Source organism: Narcine bancroftii, chromosome 1 (assembly GCF_036971445.1).
Source record: "Narcine bancroftii isolate sNarBan1 chromosome 1, sNarBan1.hap1, whole genome shotgun sequence".
NCBI classification, from domain to species: domain Eukaryota; kingdom Metazoa; phylum Chordata; class Chondrichthyes; order Torpediniformes; family Narcinidae; genus Narcine; species Narcine bancroftii.
In genome coordinates, this window is record NC_091469.1 from 277,019,975 (window position 1) to 277,041,571 (window position 21,597).

At 38.0% G+C, this 21,597-nt stretch overlaps 1 protein-coding gene across 9 annotated transcripts in view; it reads left to right on the top strand.

Annotated features, from left to right (window-relative positions):
* The window catches only part of sbf2 (SET binding factor 2), a 446,331-nt gene that overhangs the window by 281,942 nt on the left and 142,792 nt on the right, over positions 1 to 21,597 (top strand). The window lies entirely within an intron of this gene.

Sequence of the window (21,597 nt, forward strand, 5' to 3'; positions counted from 1 at the left end):
TAAAATCTTGCTTTGTAATAATTTTCATGCATGCCTATGCCTCCCATTTATTTCATTTGGGACTGCTGTGCCTGTACTAAATTTAAACCTGAGAATCAAGAAGCCCGGAGAAGTGTCTGCGGCCCATTGGATGACATGAGGAGTTCACTGATGTGGCTTGGCCACTGGTTTCGCAGAACAGAAGATATTGCTGCACCTTAAGCCCATGCCATCTTTGGAGACCAAGGCTTCTGCAGGTAAGTTCCCTCATGAAAATAAAAGATCTGATTGATTATTGCTGGTGGCTCCCGAGGATCTCTCCTTGAACTTGCAACCTTATTTCTCAGTTAAACAAGAAAGTCGACAGACACTGGGGTCAAATGGAACACACAAATGTGCCAGAAAAACTCAGCAAGTCATGCATCATCAGTAGGAAGTAAAGGATAACTAACATTTCAGGCTTGAACCCTTCATCAAGGTATGAGCAAAAAAAAAAAACAGGCTTCCATGAGAGAGCTGTCTTCCCCCTTTACTTCTCAGTTTTGCTCTCTTCTACCCTCTCACCTATATTCACTTTTCATCTTTTACCTTTTAGCCTGTGCTCCTACCCCTGCCCCTTCCTCTCCCCACCTTTACATTAAGGTGTCTGTCTGTTTTTTTGTTCATACCATGGCAAAGGGCTCAGGCCCAAAACACTGGTTACCCTTCCTATACTTCCTATAGATGTTATGCAGCTTACTGAATTTCTTTAGCACATTTGTGTGTTGCAGTCTTATTTCTCAGTCCCTTTTTAATTCTACGCAATTCCTCTTGGTGACATCAGTTTCAGTGACTGCAGGTTCTAATGTTCCACTGATTCTCTCAATCCTTGTTGTGATAAGGTGTTCCTGACCCTAAAAGTTGACTGATTTCACATTCAACAAATTCAGCTTGACTGGCTGAGTTCTTCCAGCATTTCTGCTCTTCATCCTCCTTGATTCCTTCATTGTCTCCAAATTGTCCTGACATCAGGTCTGAATGAGCAAAAATTTAGCTGAGCAAAATATTGGAAAGACTGAAATTTTTATTGTCAAGGCTTTTATTAAAGCATGTGAGAGAAGGAGCCTTGCTCTCAACATTCACATGACAGAGTCGTGTACTAATTTTCCCCTGCTGCATTTCAGTGCCCTCTGACAAAAGGGTCCATAAAAATATGGACCATTTCCCATGAGTTATGAGCCAGTTTTTAGCAAAGACAGTCATCTCTCATTCTCTCAAATCTCTTGTTTCAACCAATGGGAAAACAGATCACGGATCTGAACTTTAGCTCTGCTTGAATCTACGTTTCTAGCTATACTTTCTTAAAAGTATGTGATATACCAGATGTATAGTGTGCCCAAGAACTTTAGTTCTATGCATGTAACTTTGATAAAATTCCAAGCACATGACAATTTGTAACATTTTGAGTCTTCAGTTCATTATGCTCCAAGTGTTGCTTCATCCTTGCACAATTTTTCTCATTTTGTAGTTTTATGTTTTGTTTTGTCTAAGCAAATTGTGGTAGCATTCTTTTGGGTAATTACATGTCCATGTAATTAATCATTGAGTATACGTCAAATTGCCTTCCTGTTGTTTGGTAGCAACGCATTAATAGGAACTATACTATAACATTCAGTTCTGAAGCCATTAGTATTTGGGTTTTCCCCTTTAATTACCTGATCAGCAAAACCTAGAGTATGTTGCCCTTCTAATATTTTGCTATATTACTCAAGTGTTATAATGTACACAATTGTTTTCATGTTTCCGAATGACATGGAAGATACCTATTGAGTCTACGTCAGATCCCAGAGCAATCTCATCAATCTCGCTCACCCACTGATTTCTCAATGTGCCCATTTATTCCCTTCTGGTTTTCCTATCACTCTCCTACATGAAAAGTAATTTATCAGTGAATGAACCAACCAGCACATTGCAGTATATGGTCATAGACATACATGTTCCACACATAGAATACTGGAGCTCAGGATTAGATCTGGAGCTCTGATACAGCACCATTATCTGCTGCACAAAGTGTAGCTATCATGGATCAAGTATTTTTATGAAGCTAACAACTAATTAAGTAAGATGTATATCTAAGACTGCTGAGAGATGAAATCACAAAATAACTTGTGATTATACAGTTTGTCAATTTACCTGAAGGGTAGTTGATGTATTATGCAATAATCCTAAGTGAGAGAAATACAAGCAAGGAAAAAGGATGAGGAATTTTTATTGCAAACTAAGTCTATTTTCTGTGAACTGAACAAGATGGATAATAAAATGCTTCCATATGCAAAGTTTTATAAGAATATTTTGCAGATAATAAAAGCAGGATTTTGCCAAGCTGACGTATAATTTATTAATTGGTCATTTGTAAATGTACACTTGTATTTCAAATTTTAGGTGGATCATATTATCTTTAGTTTTTGGTTATGTCTTCATTTTTGGCATTTGAGTGTTTCACAGATCAATACTATATACAATAAAATCATCGACGTTAATAAAGGAGTAAGAAAAGTTTGACCATGTTTAATCCTAACTTGTATTCCAAAGCTAGTGTCTTCTTTGAATGATCTGAAAGACAAAACTGAAAAGAAGAATATTGAAGTCAAGTGCTTACTTTTCCAATCAAGCATTTCCTGCTTGATTGACAGGATTTCCTCACATACAGGGACACTGAGAATTCTGAACGTTTCCCCAATTGGTCAATAATCAGCAATATTTTTCAAACTGTGCTCTGACACTAGATTTCTCAGAGTCCTTAATAAGTTTTTTTATATACAGTAATCCTTTTTTAGACCTACAACATGGCGCTCAAACTACACCCAATTAACTACTCCCCCGGAATGTTTTGGTGTAAAGTTGTTTCAGTTTATTTGCATTGTTCAATCCACCACAAAACTTGTAGTAGGTTAGATCTGATGCTGAATCAACCTTTCCCTGCATTGCAAAGGCATAAGATGTCATTTGGCTGTTATAAATGGGGAAATCATGTTAAAAGGTAAGCTATTAAATTAGCAAAGGCAAACGTTTTTAGAATAAATGCACAGTTTATTTCTGATTTTTTTTTTAATAGTCCAAATATGACAATCAAAAGAAGTTAACAATAGTGTTAGTTCAAAGAAAAACACATAACAAGTCCAAAAATTCAGCAAGTTAGAAGATCAGCAATGTAGAATAATGACATTGATAAAGAAAAGAGCACAGTAATGGGTTAGTGAGAAATATAAAATATTTCTCAGTTCTATAGATACATTCTAAACATTAGTGTAATAGAGTTTGGGTCTATCGCAGTCTGAAGAATAAGGAATTAGCAGAGCCATTAAAAATTATTTTCATAGAAGATATAGAAAACTAACCAAATATATGTCGATAGTAAATGAGAGAAATTGGCATTTGTAAATAATTGCTATTTGAGGTAGTAATGGGACTGCAAAGTGATAAATTCCCACAACCTGATGACCTGCATGCTAAGATTTTGAAAGAGATGGGTATGGTTTCATTGGTTGTAATTTTACAATTTCAATTAATTAAAATTTCTATTAATTTGAGAATAGTTGCCACAATCTGGAAGAGAGCAAATGTAACACCATCATTAACAAAAATACAGAATATGGAGAGAAAGCAAAGAATCTAGTCTGCTTACAACAAAAAGAAAATGTTGCAGTCTATTATTAAGGAAGTGTTAATAAGACACTTGGAAGATTATTGGAATGAGCAGAGAGGTATGGCTATATGAAAGACAACTCGTGTTTGACAAGTCAGTTACTTATCTATTAGTTCTAACCTCAAAAAAGTACGCATGTGTAATGCGCACGATACTGTAGCACCGTGAAAAGAAAGGAACACGTCTGCATCGAGCTGAGTGAACCAGTAACTGACTGTTTATTCAAACAGACCACACTACAAAAGTAATACTGCCCGCTACACTGGCACACGGGAGTGACATCATCACACAGTCTTAGGAGCAGCACTCAGTCCCGCAGTCCACTCGTTAACCCTGGCGCTTCTCCAAGAGGAGGTTGTCTCTGCGCCATTGTGTGCAGGCTGTGTGCTGTTGCGATTTGACCCCTTGAGTGTGGGGCCAGGCCAGACCGCTACACTAACCCCCCCCCACCCCCCACCCCCCCCAGAATTGCAAACAGTCCTCACAGTCTTTGATTTAGAGTCCTTATGAGGGCAGCTACATTGCCACAAGCGAGGGACAGGGAAAGGTTCTGTGCCATCTAATTGGGCCCATTTCAAACGGTCCATAGTGAACGTGACCTGTCTACCCCCAACATCCAGAGTAAAAACCACCCCATCCCTCTTAAGCACTTTAAAAGGTTCATCATAAGGGCATTATAAAGGGGTTCCTGGCTGGCCCATTCCTGACAAAAGCAAAATCTGCAGTTTTCAAATCTTCTGGTGCATGGCAGGGTGGTGTGCCATGTGTGGTAGTAGGGAGTAGGCATGGGTTGACTGTGCTGTCCTTTAAATGCTGCAGGACGTCCATGGCATTGGGTTGAGGTTTATTGGAGCTGAAATGGAAGTCATCTGGAATGGTGAGCAACGTCCTGTAGACTGTCTCAGCCGATGAGGTGGGGAGGCCTTCTTTGGGTGCCATGTGGATGCTGAGCAGGACCCATGGGAGTTCGTTCATCCAGTTCGGTCCCTGGAGTCGAGCTTTCAGAGACGCTTTCAAATGGCGGTGAAAACGCTCCACCATTCCGTTCACTTGGGGGTGGTAGGTAGTCGTGTAGGTAGTCATGTGGTGTAACTGGCTACCACAGAATTTTGATAGTGTTGACCACAGGGAGGAGGTGAACTGGACTCCTCGGTCGGAGGTAATATATGAGGGGACTCCAAAACAATGCTCGCACCCAAGTCTTTGTGTCGCAGGATGGCCAGCGTGTGAAATTGTTGACCACAGTGAACAGGTACCTCATCCCTTGGCGGATTGGCAGTGGTCCCACAATGTTTATGTGTATATGGTGGAATCTGTTTTCAGTAGGTGGGAAGGGTTGTAACGGTCCCTTGATGTGTCGCTGGATTTTAGCACGTTGACATTGTACGGAGGTCTTCGCCCAGAGAGAGACTTCATGACATAGTCTGTGCCATACAAAGCAATCTGAGACAAGGTGGACCATTGATCTGATAGAAGGGTGCGGAAGTCCATTCATTTGGTTGAACACCTGGCATCTCCAAACAGCGAGAAGGATGAGCCTCAGGCGGCCAATGGATATATTGCAATGGAGTAGTGGTCCTCCTGGTTCTGGGCGAACTCCTGTACCTGCAGTCCTGTGACGGTCGTGCGGCCTGGTCCTTGGCTAGTTGGGCCATGTCGATACCACCCATAACCTTGGAGATTATTGAGCGTGAGAGTGCGTCTGCTACTACATTGGATGTCCCTGAAGCATGCGGATGTCTGTAGTAAATTCCGAGATATAGGAAAGGTGGTGTTGCTGTCTGGTTGACCACGGGTCAGAGATCTTCCCCTGTGGTTTGTGTATGCTGTGAATACCCGAATGCTTCTAGGATGTAGCCTAAAATGGTGTATGGCCAGGTATAGAGATAGCAGCTCCCGATCAAAAGTGCTGTACTTAAGTACAGGTAGCCTCAGGTGCTTGCTGAAAAAAGCAAGTGACTTCCATTGTTGATCGAACCACTGCTGCAGTACTGCGCCAACTGCTCTCTCGGAGGCATCTGTCGACAGTGACAAAGGGGAGTCTGGGACTTGGTGGGCCAAGAAGGTGGCTTCAGATAGTGCTGTTTTGGATGCGTCGAAGGCTTGAAGTGCTTCACTGGACCAAGTGAGAGTCTTCTCACCTCTTTTGATGATGTCGAATAGTGGTTGCATGATGGCTGCTGCTCCTGGGAGGAAATTATGGTAAAAGTTCACCATCCCTACGAATTCCTGCAGCCCCTTAAGAGAGATTGGTTTGTGAAAACTGGATGACCTCCACCTTGTCAGGCAGTGGCATGGCTCCCATGCTGGTGATATGATGTTCCAGGAAATCTAAGGTGTCCAAGCCAAACTGGCATTTAACTGGGTTGATCGTTAACCCGTAAGCCTGAAGCTTGGCAAAGAGATGCTGAAGGTGTTCCGTGTGTGTTCCTGCGTTGGGGCTGGCGATGAGAATGTCATCCAGATAGACAAATATTCTCTCCAGGTCCTGAGTCACCACGGCAACAAGGCTCTGGAACGTCTGGCCTGTATTTTTTAGGCCAAAAGGCATGTGCTTGAATTCGAGAAGTCCAAACAGGATGATGATGGCAGTCTTTGGGATGTCATCAGGGTGCACTGCGATCTGATGATATCCTTTAACCAAATAGACTTTAGAGAAGATCCGAGTTCTCCAGAGTCGAGCAGCGAAATCTTGCACATGTGGTATTGGAATCCAGTCTGTCACTGTTGCATCATTTAACCTCTGGTAGTCTCCACACAGGCGCCACCCTCCAGAGTTCTTGAGGACCATATGTAGGGGGAGACCCAAGGGCTGTTCGAGTGGCGGATGATACCCAACTCCTCCATGGTTGCAATCTTGGTTTTAGCCATAATTTGTCCTGCGGAAGTTGTCTTGTCCTCGAGGAAACTAGTGGTCAGGTGGTCTCAATGAAGTGCTGCACACCATGTCCAGGTTCCACATCGTGGAAATTTGGGGCTCGCAGCGATGGGAAATTGGCCAGTAGGGACTACCATTGGCTGGAAATTTTATTGGCGTAAGGCAAGGGGAAAAATCTGGAAGGTTGCTGCGTTCACGAGGTGGCACCTGGTCAAATCCACCAGCAGTTTGTAGGCCTGCGGGAAGTCTATGACAGGTTCGTTGCTGGCAGCTTCAGGAGCCACTAAAAAGCTGGTAGGGTCCAAGCTGCTGCGTAATCAGTAGGTCTCAAACCGTTGAAACCAATGCAGGGTCACTACTGTAGCGCGTACGATACAGTGGTGCTGCACAAAGAAAGGAACACGTCTGCACTGAGCTGAGTGAACCAGTAACTGACTGTTTATTCAAACAGACCGCGCTACAAAAGCAATACTGCAAAACCCCCCCTCCCACCTGCCACACTGGCTAACGGGAGTGATGTCAGCACACAGCCTCAGGAGTGGTGCTTGCTCCCGCAGACCGCTCTTTAATCCTGGCGCTTCTCCTCAGTGAGGAGGCGGTCTCTGCGCCGTTGTGTGTCGGCTGTATGCTGTGGTGATTCAGCCCCTTGTGTATGGGGCTGGACTGGACCACTACACATGAACCAGCTGATATATTGCATTTGGATGTTTACAAAGCCTTTGATAAGTTGGTGAGAAATGATTATTAAATACAAACAATTTGAGCACTATAGTTAGAGGTAATATACTGATGATTCATCGATGGCCAGGAAGCAGCAGCATCGGAATCAGGAAGTCATTTTCAGCTTGAGGATCGTGCAGGGCTGATGCCGATTACCTATAATCCATGTCAATGATTTGGAGGAGGGAATGGAGTGGATTTTGTACATGGGCATGTACAGTAAAAGTCCAAAAATCTAGATGCCAGAAATCAGGACCACTCCAGAATTGTGACTCCTCGAATCCTCTCGGCTGAAATCCAGACTTCTCGAAAACTCTCGGCTTTTGTGTGTGTGCATGCTTAAACGTCACAGATACACAGTGGCAACAAGAGACCACACAGAAGTTCCAGAAATATGATAATTTATTTTTTTAAACTTTGTTTTATTTGAAAAAATGTTTTGATAATAGACTATCAAAATGTACCTGTTTATTCTCCTTAAATTCGAACTTTAAAAGTACTGCTCGAAAATCTGAAAATCTGGACCAATCCAATCCCCGAGTGGACCAGATTTTAGGATTTTTATTGTAACATCCTAAAGTTGAATCCCAATGTAATTTTACCTAAAGTGGAGAAATGTGAAAATATTCACTGAGGAAAATACAAATAGATCCCAACTTATGATGTTCTGACTTAGAATATTTCAAAGTTGCAATGGTCAGAATCTGTACTTTCGATTTTGAGTTCTGATGTTTATCCACACTTGTTATGTCCCAGCCACCTGCTCACACTAACTCCCATCGCCCAAGCTGCCCGCCATGCGAACTCTCAATGACATGGTTGTCTGCGCATACTAACTCCTGATGACGTGCCCGCCCATGCATCCGAGCTCCTGATGTCCTGACCGCCCTCACATCCAAGCTCCAATGTCAAAAATAAATAAAAAAGGTGCAGAATTGTTTAGACTTAGAATAATTCGATTGATGATGCGAGTACCAGAACCAAACCCCATTGTAAGTCGGGTTCAACCTTTGTAGAAAGGTGGTGTACTTTATATCTTCTCTTTCTTTGGCTTGGCTTCGCGGACGAAGATTTATGGAGGGGGTAAAAAGTCCACGTCAGCTGCAGGCTCGTTTGTGGCTGACAAGTCCGATGCGGGACAGGCAGACACGGTTGCAGCGGTTGCAGGGGAAAATTGGTTGGTTGGGGTTGGGTGTTGGGTTTTTCCTCCTTTGCCTTTTGTCAGTGAGGTGGGCTCTGCGGTCTTCTTCAAAGGAGGTTGCTGCCCGCCAAACTGTGAGGCGCCAAGATGCACGGTTTGAGGCGTTATCAGCCCACTGGCGGTGGTCAATGTGGCAGGCACCAAGAGATTTCTTTAGGCAGTCCTTGTACCTTTTCTTTGGTGCACCTCCGTCACGGTGGCCAGTGGAGAGCTCGCCATATAACACGATCTTGGGAAGGCGATGGTCCTCCATTCTGGAGACGTGACCCATCCAGCGCAGCTATATATATATATATATATATATATATACTGGAAAATTAAAAGGGATAACATAAGTGTTTTTTACTTAAATAATTAGAAGTTAATATGCAGGTTCAGCAAGCAACTAGGAAGGCAAACAATATTAGACCTTTGGTGCATGAATTTGAGTAGGAGAGTAGAGAGTAGACATGTTTTACTCCAAATACTAAGAGCTGTGATTAAACTATTGAGTACAGGTGTACTTTTTCCTACCTAAGGAAGAATATACATGAACTTGCATTTGAACTGTTACAAAAGTTCACGAGGTTGATTCCTGGGATGGTTCGTTTATCATATAAGGAGGGTACAAGTAGACTGTACCTGCACTGAGAGTTTAGAAGAATGAAAGATGATTTCATTCAAACATTCAATGAAGTTTGACTGAGGAGATGTGGAATTATTTCCTTGGGCAAGGAATCTAGAACCAGAAATTTCAGTCTTGAAATAAAATGCCAGCCATTCAGGACTAAGTCAGAAAGAAATTCCTTTTGAGGAATCATTCATTGAATATATTTAAGAGATGAATGTAGATTTATACATGTGGTTGATGGAGAGATGTGGAAGTTAAGAGCAGCAGTCAGCCATGATCATGTTGAATGGCAAACACGACTATTGCCCATCTTTCCTATCTATTCAAAAGAAAGATGTTTTGAAAGTTGGCAAGATATTTTTTTGATAAGATTCTTTCCTTGAAGAAATTGAGTATATTTTAACAATAATGAATTAAAACTTTGTGTTTTGAAGTAGTTTTGTTTTTAAAATTTGTTTAATTTTTAACAATTTTATTTGGAAAATTAGAGACTTGTAATGTTTTTTTCAGGTTTGGCAATTTGGTAAGGTTGGCCACAAACAAAGGGATTGTCAGCTCTAAAAGATTTTTTTAAGCTGTTTTATGCCATCTTAAATCTGTATTTACACATTTTGGAGGTATAGCAGTTAATGCAATGCCTTCACAGCGCTGGTGATTGGAACTGGAGATTAAATCCCATGCTGTCTGTAAGGTGTAAGGCTCCTGTTTCCTCTCACCTTTCAAAAACATACTGGCACCAATTTGTGGACCGAAATGGCCTGTTACCGTGGTATGCCTAAATTTACAATTTAAAATTTAAATTTGTTTTAGCCCATTATACTCACTACTGAATATTCACCATTGTGGTTGTGCAAATTGACAGTTGAATCAGCAGAAGTTCATATTCTGCACGAGTCAATGGCAAACAGACATTCTATTACTAATAGTTAATAATCCCTTTAAATTTACCCATTAATTGAATGCATTTATGTTCAGAACATTACTGATAATAAATCATCTAATTTATAGCTTGTATTTAAAATTCCCTCCATTCTTGAAGCAGCTTGGGTAAAAAAAATAAATTATTTTTATTCATTTTAAACAATACAAATTTAAAAATACAATGAAAATCCATTATGAAGTTTATACATGGCTATTAAACAATCAATGCATCAAGACAAGTATATAAATTGAAAACCACATCCATAAATCTTATTTCTGGGTTGTATATTTATTCAAACAGATTAAAAAAAAGAAATAAAAAGAGAGAGAAAAGAAAAAAAATCACAGCCCTTTCCCTTACCACCATTGTATGATATATATATATATATATATATATATATTTAACATCGAAATAAAAGCAAAGGAAGAAAAAGGAATGAAAAATTATGTTTTAAAAATTATAAAGTAGGGAAGTGAGTCATGAATTACCCCCACAACATCTGAAATTTTATACCTGAATTATTAACTGAATACTGAATCTTTTCCACATTCAGACAGGACATGATACTCCCCAACCATTAATCGTGAATGGGCAGGACCGCATCTTTCATTTAAGCAAAATCACATGTCTTGCTAAAAGAGTAGCAAAGGAAAGAGTCCAACTCTTAACTGAAGATAAAGAAACTCCATCCTTTCCTGTTGTACCAAAGAGAGCAACCAAAGGATTTGGCACTTATTTTATATTCAGAATTAAAGATAGGGGGTAGAAAGTTTCTCTCCAGTACTTTTCCAGACTAGGACATCCAAAACATATGAATTAATGAAGTTTCTCTTCTTTTACACCTATCACAACAAGTTCAGTACTTACATCAGGATAAAAGCAAGGGGTAAATTTTAACAATGCTATTTTACATCTGCATAGTGCATAACGTGGAGGTTGATGAAAATGAGGTTACAGGAAAAAGAAGAATCTTGCCACAAATATATTGCTAACACTGCAAATTTTGCTAATGTCATTGTGGATTAAAATTTGAATTCAGACTGCATACTTATCCTTTGACTATGGCTTGCACGGCTTAACCGCACAAAATAAAATCTGACATTGATAATGAAAAGGACTGCCAAATAACAGTTAAATGAGGAATGTTGCAGTTGATGACTGAAATTAAGTTAACAAACTGTAAATATTAATGATAGAATTATAAAATATCTGCTTAAGGAAATAAATTAAAAGCATTAAAATGGAGGGAGGGATGGTAGATTTAAAGATTTCTTTGAGAAATTAGAAAAATGGTGAAGGGAACATTTAATTTTCTGTGTTTAGGTTTGCAAGATAGGAAAGGAAACATTTGGAAAGTATTAAAGGCCATGGAATTATGGGAAGAACACAACTGAATTGAGTTTGGAAAGAACAAAGGAATTAGAGGCTGAGAAAATGCACGCTAGCATCCAACTGCATGGTAAACTGAGTACACTGATAATGCAGTGCAGCACATTGTTTCGGGCAGTGAAGAGGAATCAATGGCCAGCTCCTGAACTTGGCATTTTAAAAATAAAACACAGGTGTTCTTTTTCTGACTCCATTATTGAAGAACCTTGTTCTGCAAGTGTTCTCCCACCACCTCCTCCCCTCCCTTATTTTTCCTCATCAACTCTCCTTCCAACTGTCTTTTCAGAATCTACCTAAGGGAATTTTCTGTAGTCCAAAACTGGAATTGGAATTTCTAAACCAGAGAGCAGGATTTGATGGGAGAGAAAAATAAATAACTTTCTATACTGTGTGTAAGTGTGTCTGCTGATTTGGCTGAATGATATGGATATTGTTACGTGCCCAGAGGACCCCAAAACCCAGCAGCAATAGATATTCACCAAGACAAATGGTTAATTAAACAAAAGTTGATTTTAATTATCTTTAAACATAAAAACAGAATCACACTTTAACTTATCACTATTAACTAACCTAACTTAACCCCCTTCTAATTCTAAGCGCACATGTATGTAATGTGTGTAAGTTCAGAAAAGTTCTTTGATTCACAGTCCAATCTCACTTCTCATTCCTCCAAGTTCACTGGTTGCAGGCAATTCTTATACTATGCACAGAATTTAAAGTTCATCAGACTTTGGTGCTTGAAAGGTAAATAGTTACCGCTCAGGAAGGTTCTTGTCGGTTTTCACAAAGATTAGTTGTTCGCTGGATACCCACAACTGATTCCTTGCAACCAGCTACTTCAGTGTCTTGCTGAAGAAACCTGCCCTATCAGGGTACTCCAGATGATAACCTCTTTTTTTCAGGACACTACAGAGTTCCTTTTTGTTTCTCTTATTTCAAGTGGAACATTAGGCAGCCAGTCCTCTCCTCTTATATGAACCACAAGGGCTTTGACCAGACTGAACTAAGCACTCACAAACCATCTTCCAAAATGGGGTTTTCCACAAGCTTGCCAGCTTGTCCTGTTCCAATCCCAGCTGCTGCTGCTGACTGTAGCACTGCAGAACTGATCTCTCTCTCTCTCTGAGAGAAAAGCCTCTTTGACTCTCTCTGCTTGCAAAACCACATGACCCTCTTAGAAAAGCAAGTTCCACTCCAGACAGCCTGTGGCTCCGATTAGTTCTTTTTGAAAACAACAATCCATTAGTTTTTTTTTGAAAATTTTATTTAAAGACTTTAATCAAAATACAGTTAAACATAATGAAGAAAAGTAAAGAACAATTATATACATGTATATATATATATATATATATATATATATATATATATATATATATATATATATATAACCCTCCCACCCCTTCCGCCAGCTCCCTTAAGGGGAGCCAAATATAAAACAATATAGTTAATATAAAGAATATTTCAAAGTATTTCCAATTTCATATACTCCAAATAAGGAGACCATATTTTAACAAAAAATGAATAATTATCACGTAAATTACATGTAATTTTTTCCCATAATAATACGTTCTCAATTCATTATGACAGCATATTATATTAATCTCCACCTTATCTTTCCAAGTACTAACTACACATTTTCGTGCTACAGACAGCACTAAATGTACATTTGCAATTTGAAATTTATCCAACCCGAGTCCTTTCAAAGAAACCATATATCCCAACAAAAAAAATCGTTGGGTCCAATGGCAATTTAATATTAAATAATTTTTCCAAAACCAATCTAATTCCTTCCCAAAACTGTTGTACTTTAACACAAGAACAGACAGCATGTAAAAAAGTTCCAGTACATAATCCACATCTAAAACAAGAATCCGAATTACTAAACCCATATTTTTTTTATTTTCTCTGGAGTCAAATATAACTGATGCAAAAAAATTATAATTAGCCATTCCATAACGTACATTTGTCATGGCACATTGCCTCCCAATTATTTTCGGGAAAAATATAAATTAAATCACTTTCCCATTTAAGTCTAGATTTCTCCCAATTCGGTTTATCCATTGCATCTTGTAACAATTGATACATACCTGAAATATAACCTTTCTTAGGTACAGAGGAAATCAATGACTCAAATTTTGTCAACATCTCTTCACCATAATTATCTTTTATCAAAGCTCTATGTTGATAATAGACCAATAAAGAAAATAAAGAGTTTACAGATCTATCAAATTTATTCCTCAGTTGATTAAAGGAAAGAAACTGGCCTTCTTCAAAACAATCCTGAACTATCTTAATACCCTTAGAATTCCATCTCTTTAAATGATTATTAAACATTGAAAAAGGAATAAGCTGATTATGATATAATGGGGTTTGGATTGATAATTTACCCTTTGATCCTAAAACCATATTTCGTTTTACCCATATCCTTAGCAAATGTTTACATTCCCGCAATAAATTCCCATTCCACTTAAATATAAACTGGTGTATCTCAGCTTCAGATATACAAGCCATTTCCACCTTTGCCCAACTCGGAAGTTGGTCCATATCCATCAGTCTACTAACAAATTTCAACTGAGCTGCTTCATAATAATTTTGAAAATGAGGTAACTGTAATCCACCTAATGCATATTTCCATGTAAGTTTATGCAAAGCTACTCATGCTAATTTTCCCTTCCATAAAAACTCCAACACTGCTCTATTCAAATCCCAAAAAAACCCTTTGAAAGTACACACGGTATCAACTGAAACAAATATTGAATTTGAGGAAAAATATTCATTTTAATGAAATTTACTCGACCAATTAATGTTAACGGCAAATCTTTCCATTTAATCAAATCCATTTTAATCCTTTTTAATAAAGGAACATAATTTATATAAAGATTGATAATCTGCATTTACTACCACCCCTAAATATTTAATTCTATCTGACCACTTTAATTTTGTAATACTTTTATGTTCTGAATAATCTCCATCTCCAACTGGCATTATTTAACTCTTATCCCAATTTACTTTATATCCAGACAACTCCCAAAATTTTAGCAAACAATCTTGTAAATATTTCAAAGATTGTTCCGGGTCTGTCAAATATACCAACACATCATCTGCAAACAAATTAATCTTATATTCATCATCCACAATTTTCATTCCTTTAATCTTATTGTTCTGTCATATTGTCTGAGCTAATGGTTCGAAAGCCAATGATCGCATTAATTTAAATGATAAAGAAATTTGGCCATTTGTCACCACCCTAGCAATTGGATTTGTACATAAAGCCTTAACCCAACCAATAAAATAAGGGCCAAAATTAAACTTCTCTAACACCTTAAATAAGGTGAAATGCATTGACCAATGTTATCAATCTGAGGATATTATCAGACTCATTTCTATTTTTAATAAAACCTGTTTGATCTATATGTATCAACTGAGGTAAGTATTTGGCAAGTCTATCCGTTAACACCTTCGCTATAATTTTATAATCTACATTTAATAAGGAAATAGGCCTATACGAAGACATTTTTAACGGGACCCAATCTTTCTTAGGAATCACAGTAATTATAGCACTCAAACAAGATTCTGATAACAACTGCACCTCAGTTTCTTGCTGCAATACATCTCCAAATACAGAAGATAAATCTTCATAAAATACTTTATAAAATTCAACTGAGAATCCATTATCTCCTGGCGACTTCCCATTCGGCATCTCCTGTATAGCCTCTTTAATCTCAAAATCCGTGAATGGAGCTTCCAATTCTTTAACCTCCACCCCCCCCCACTAAAACAGGTAAATTTAATTTAGATAAATAAGATTCAATAGAACCAGTGTCCTGCTTTCCCTCAGAAGTATATAATTTCTGGTAAAATGAATAAAACTGGTCATTAATTTCCTGAGGTTTATAGGTAACTGTTGAATTCTTTTTCACAGCATTAATAGTTCGAGATGTCTGTTCTGTTTTTAACTGCCATGCTAGTACCTTATGAGCTCTCTCACCCAATTCATAATAATGTTGCTTAGATTGATAAATTAAACGCTCATACTGATAAGTTTGTAATGTATTATAACATAATTTCAACTTCGTTAAAGCAGCTTTTTTATCTTCTGTAACGTCTTTCTGAAATTCCTTGCAACTCAGTAATTTGTTTCTCCAATGTTAAACTTTCCGCCACATATTGCTTTTTAACTTTCATAGTATAGCTAATAATTTGCCCTCGTAAATATGCTTTCAAAGCATCCCACAGTGTAAAATTACTACGTAATGAATTGACATTCTCAGCCAGAAAGAAGGTAATCTGCTCCTGAATAAAAGTAATAAACTCTGGTTTCTTCAATAACATTGTATTGAACCTCCATCTATAAGACGATTGCACCACTTCTGGACTTACACAGGAGTAAAATAACATGGAATGGTCCGATATAACCCGACTTTTATATTCAGCCTGTAGTATTCTACCCTGCAAATGCGCCAAAACCAAGAAAAAGTCTATTCTAGAAAATGAATCATGTCTCAATGAATGAAAAGTCTTTCTCTGTAGGATTTACTCTCCTCCAAACATCAACCAAATTCAGATCTTTCATCAAAGCTCCTATTTGTATTGCCACCTTTGATTTCCTCATACTTTTCGGAGATCTATCCAATAAAGCAGGGTTTCCCAACCAGGGGTGCAACATAGCATACCGGGAGGTGCGAGATAACATTTCAGTTTTTTTAATAAATCCATACTCCTTCAATTTGGATAATATGTTGGATGATGAAGAGCTGAAGGAAGATCTTAGTGAACTGCGCACAAATCATGTTCTTGAAATGTAGTTTGAAAGCAAAACTTTGGAACAATATTGGTGTCCGGCAATGGACATGTTGCACTAACTGTGCTCATCCCATTTGCGACGACATACTTCTGCGAGTCTGGATTTAGTGCCCTTTTGTCAATCAAGACAAAATCTAGAAATCGCTTGGGCGCACAGGCAGATGTGCGGATTGGTATCAGCAACAAAGTGCCACATTTTGAAAAACTCTTAAACAATAAACAGGATCAAAAGAGTCATTAAATTTAAATTGTCTTATGAACATTTGAATATTAGTTCTTTAATTTTTTTAAAGAAATTTCATGTATGGATGAAAATTTAATTTTTTTGTAGGGGTTATGCAACTTTTAATTTGCTGTAATATTTTTTCTTTTCCATATGTTTCATTTCTGTTTAAATTTTTAAAAATTGATTATACAAATTTGTTTTGGTCACCTTCACCTTTATTCTTAAATAAATTATTACTTTAAGGGGTGCGAGACCATATTAAAATTTTTTAGGGATGCAGGGCATAAAAAAGGTTGGGATCCACTGCAATAAAGGATCCAAAGCACAGTTAAAATCTCCCCCAACCAGAATATTATTATTGGCCTGATCTAATAATAAAAAAAGCCTCCGACATGGAGCGCTCATCATCTACATTAGGTGCATAAACATTTAGCAAAGTCCATGATTCAGCAAATATTTTACAGTTAACCATCAAAACCCTCCCAGCATTTCCTTCAAATGATTCCAATTCAAACGGTAATTTCTTATGAATTAAAATCGCAACACCCCTCACCTTAGAATTAAAAGAAGAAGAGAACACATGACCAACCCACTCTCTCTTCAATTTCAAATGCTCTTTTTCGGTTAAGTGTGTTTCTTGCAAGAAAGGAATATCATCTTTCATTTTTCTTATATAAGCCAAACTCGTTTGCGCTTAATTGGCTGATTCAAACCCTGGACATTAAAAGTTGCAAAATTCAAATTAGACATTTCTTAATCTAATAAATATATTCCACTACTATAAAATAATGCTCCCCTTCTAATTTCCTTAATATTCTAATCCCTCCCCATATAAAAATTCCAGGAAAAAAATCAATCCCAAAACAAACTACTAAGAAGTAGTAGTCCCCTAAAAATCTGGGTGTGTTAAAACCCACTAGTGGCAGGTGACTAAAGGTTTCAGTGTCATCCACCTTCCCCAGTCAGACTTTCACAAAGTACTTAAACAAAAACAGTCAACCCAGTAATTCCAGTACCAATGATTGTTCCGGATCCTCAATATCAAGAAGACTTTGCGTCAATTCAACTTTTTCCCCATTCTTTCCACGTTTTCCATTCTTTCCATTGCCATTTACCCTCCTCTTCGGTGACGATCGTCCATTTCCTCGTAAATCTGGCAACAAATTAGCAAAGATTAATCCATCATGATCATTTTCAAAAAATTGAGATTGAAAATTCCCATAAAAATTTTTCAATACTGCTGGATAACGAAAGGCAAATTTATATCCCTTTCACCACAATACTTATTTAGCTCAATTAAATTCTCAGCGGCTTCTAATAGTTTCTTGACTCAAATCTGCATTTTAAAAAAAATCCTGTTATTTTGAACTATCATTGGATCCTGGTTTTGCTGTGCCTTTGCACCGCCATTCGCCATATCATTTCTCTATCCTGATATTTCAAACAGTGAATCAGAACTGCTCGTGGTGATTGGCCTGGAAACGATTTCTTCCTTAATGATTTGTGTGCCTGATCTAACTCCAGACCATCCGGAAGGAATTCCTTGCCCAAGACCTCAGGAATCCATTTCTTTAATAACTTTACCAGATCAGAACCTTCTATATCTTTTGGAAGACCTACTATTTTTACATTATTTCTTCGACTTTGATTTTCTAATGAATCAATCTTCTTCAATAATTCTTTCTTCTTAATCCCCCAATCCATGAAAGAATCCTCCACTTTTACCATTTGTTCTCTTTTGCACTCCACTTGATTCTTACATTCAAAAAAAGCTTCTTCAATCTTTTTTAAATTATCTTGTACAGTATCCACTGATGTTATGCATCTGCTAACTTCACTTTTAACTATAGTAATATCTTGCTTCATAAAAGTCATTTCTTCACACAAAGTATTCATTTTAGTTTTCACTTCCATAAATCCTTGAGTCATCTGAGTAGACATCTGCATTGACATTTTTTCCATTTGATGAGCAATCCCTTCCAAGATTGTAAACACAGAATCCAGTCCAGGTTCCATCACCTCCTTTTGAGGCCTATCTTCTCTGATGTCAGTCCCCATTTCTTCCTGTGTAAATTCCAATAAAGTTGAGCTCTCTTCCTCCTCAAATGCAGTAGGTCCTCTTCCGGTGCGGCTGCGAGTTTGGACACCCGACGACAATGCGCTGACCTCATCCGCCCGCTGCCTCTCGGGCTACCCCACAGCCTACACCTAATCCAGTAATTCATGGACCCGCAATGCACTGCGCATGCCTGGCAGAACCACCAATTGTACAGGTGCGTCTTCTGAAGCTACATTGCGTGCCCCGGGACCACCAGGCAATGTTGCGGGCTCGTGGATCTATCCTTGCTCGGCCGATCCGCCCGCGCGCCCGTGAACCGGCTGAGCTCATCACTGAACCGGCGCCATCTTGCGGATGCGCGATCGGTACCAGCTTAATACTTAACCGAGCAGGAGTCCTCTGAGTCTTGGGGGCTCCAGTCGACGACTCTGTGGCTTCAACTTGATAGGTACGCCTCAATTCTTCAACACTTTTGTAAGGTAGTTTCTTTTGCAATTGAGCTTTTGATTTTTTCATATTTGCAGCCATTTCAATCCTTCACTATTCCAAAATCTGTAGATACTATTTTTAACCACTTTTACAAATTTTAAAGTCAGGTATTTAGAAATCTAACTGGGGGAAGAAGGAACCACACGTCTTCTCTCTACACCATCTTGCCACGCCCCCCTGCAACCATCCATTAGTGAAGTGTCTTGGGCACTCTCCAAAGTTTTTTCGAAGTTTTTTGGCACCAGCCTGTCTAGCATGAGCAGAGCTCCAGCATTTTAAATAAGATCTGTTTTAAAGTGTTTGTATGTGACCTACACTAAAAAATCTACCCCAATTTATCTCCCAAAAACATCTATATATACAGAATACAGATGCAACATAATCTGTCACAATATTGTACAGGAGAGTTGCAGACAACAAAATGCAAAACATAGAAAATAATTCCGTGATCCTTGTAAATGTGAGAATGATTCTATTAATTAAGAGTTATAATTCTGTTTCATGGAAAATATGGTTGCTGTAGAATGGGTGAGGGATAAAAGTAACACACTAGAGGGCCAGATCATGTTAATGGAACATTGTGCATTGTGGTAAAAGGAATAGGATACAATATTTGGGAACTATTTATATAATTTATATGTAATATTTGTATAAATCTCTAACAGCACATGAGGCATGATTTTAACCCCTAAGGAAAGGATTTCTATAGCATATTTGAAATAAAAGCATTAAATATTGGAAGTATTGTAGGTTATTTGGTCACTATGGAATGCAGCTGAGTGGTAGATTGTGGGAGAAACTGATGAGAATATACAGAGAATTTTTAAAAATCCATGTAAATAGATGGTTGATGCAGATTCAGTGATGTGAAGGATGTTTCTGTGCTATATCTTTGTATGACTATTGAACAGGCTAGAGCATCTACAGAGAGAAAAACAGGGTTAAACATTTCAGGACATTGGTATATCTACCATTTTGACATTTTTATGATTTTCAATTTTTGTTTCCTGGTGTGAGAAGAAAAACTAAAATTTGAAATATTCAGAACTAATTTATTAGCAAAATAAGGTGTTAATATGATGGTAGATATGGAGTGGATTGAACCTCATTATTTTCAGTGGTTGATGGGTCTAAATGTTGAATGAATGTAAGAGCTACAGAATGGAGGAAATGAATCTTTTTGAAAATGAGTTGTATTTAACCAGTAACAGAGATTTAAGATGAGAATGTGTAACCATTTATGAATTAGCTTGAAGCCACAAAAAAAAACAGACCGGGCACATGGGATTAAAGCTGGATTTCTTTTTGAGCCTAGACTGATTAATAAATGTTCATGCTGAAATGTTTATTTTTTAATAAAGTACAAAAACAAAATAATGTAATCGCTCAGGACAGTATACATTGATATTGAATTTATCACTCCAGATATTTACATTATTTATTTCAATTGCCCATCGAGATTATCTCTTTGCTGTTCTTTTTCAATTCTTTGAAAATGTTTTTTCCCTAAATGGTTAGCGTAGCAGTTAGTGCAACACTATTACAGGGCCAACGACTGGGGTTCAAATCCAGCGCTAACTGTAAGAAGTTTATATGTTCTCTCCGTGTCTGCATGGGTTTCCTCCTGGTGCATTGGTTTTCTCCCACGGTTGTAGGTTAATTGGGTGGCACAGGCTTGTGGGCTGAAAGGGCCTGTTACCGTGCTGTATATCTAAATTTAAATTATAGGGTACTATGTTGATACTTACTACATGCATCAATATCAAGACATGATATTTGCAAAGTACTTATATTAAGCTACCAAGATTTGCTGTTATTTACATGTTTTCCTTGAGTTACAAAAGGGTCATGTTTCTGAAAAGCATTTTGTGATCAAAATTTTGTAAAAGGAAAAGTTTAGTCAAAATGTATTTTTGGCATTCAGTACATTATGTTTGTACATGCAGAGAACAGCATACCATTTGCTACAACAAAGAAAGCCAGCAGAAGGCACTTACCCAAAGTGTCTTGACCCCCCCCCCCATCCACCTCCCTGAGACGCAACAAGGGCAGGATTCCCCTTGTCTTCACCTACCACTTCACTAGTCTCCGCATCCAACAATCACAGTATCTGCAGACGTTCCTGATTAACTTCATAAATGGAACACCTCTAACTTGAGGAATGATTATACTTTTAAACTCCCTCCAGTTTTTTTCTCCTACTTTCCTCTCCAAATTATACTTAAGTATTCATATCTCTAGTTATTCTTTGTACCAAATAATCATACAGTTCCCCTTCTCAGGCAGGATGAACTTTTCATGGAAACTTGTTTTAAATAAATTGGAAAGAAATTCCCAAGAAATTTCAGACGCATTGATAAATTCTCTTTTATATTGTTTTATATCCTGTGTAGTTTGTCCTTTTTCTATTAAAGCAATCAGAAATGGTACTTGTTAAAGATGTGAAAGAAATTGCCTAATAAGAGATTTTTACCACTGATTATACCAACCTCATCAGCATCTATGTAAATGTACTTTGTTTTTGACCAGTAATTTTTCTAGGATATAGAAATACCCACCTTTTCAGTTTCTCATTAATGTTTCTGAAGTCTTGGATGTTGAGAATTGTTTTGTCAGAAAAGTTGTGCCTATCATCT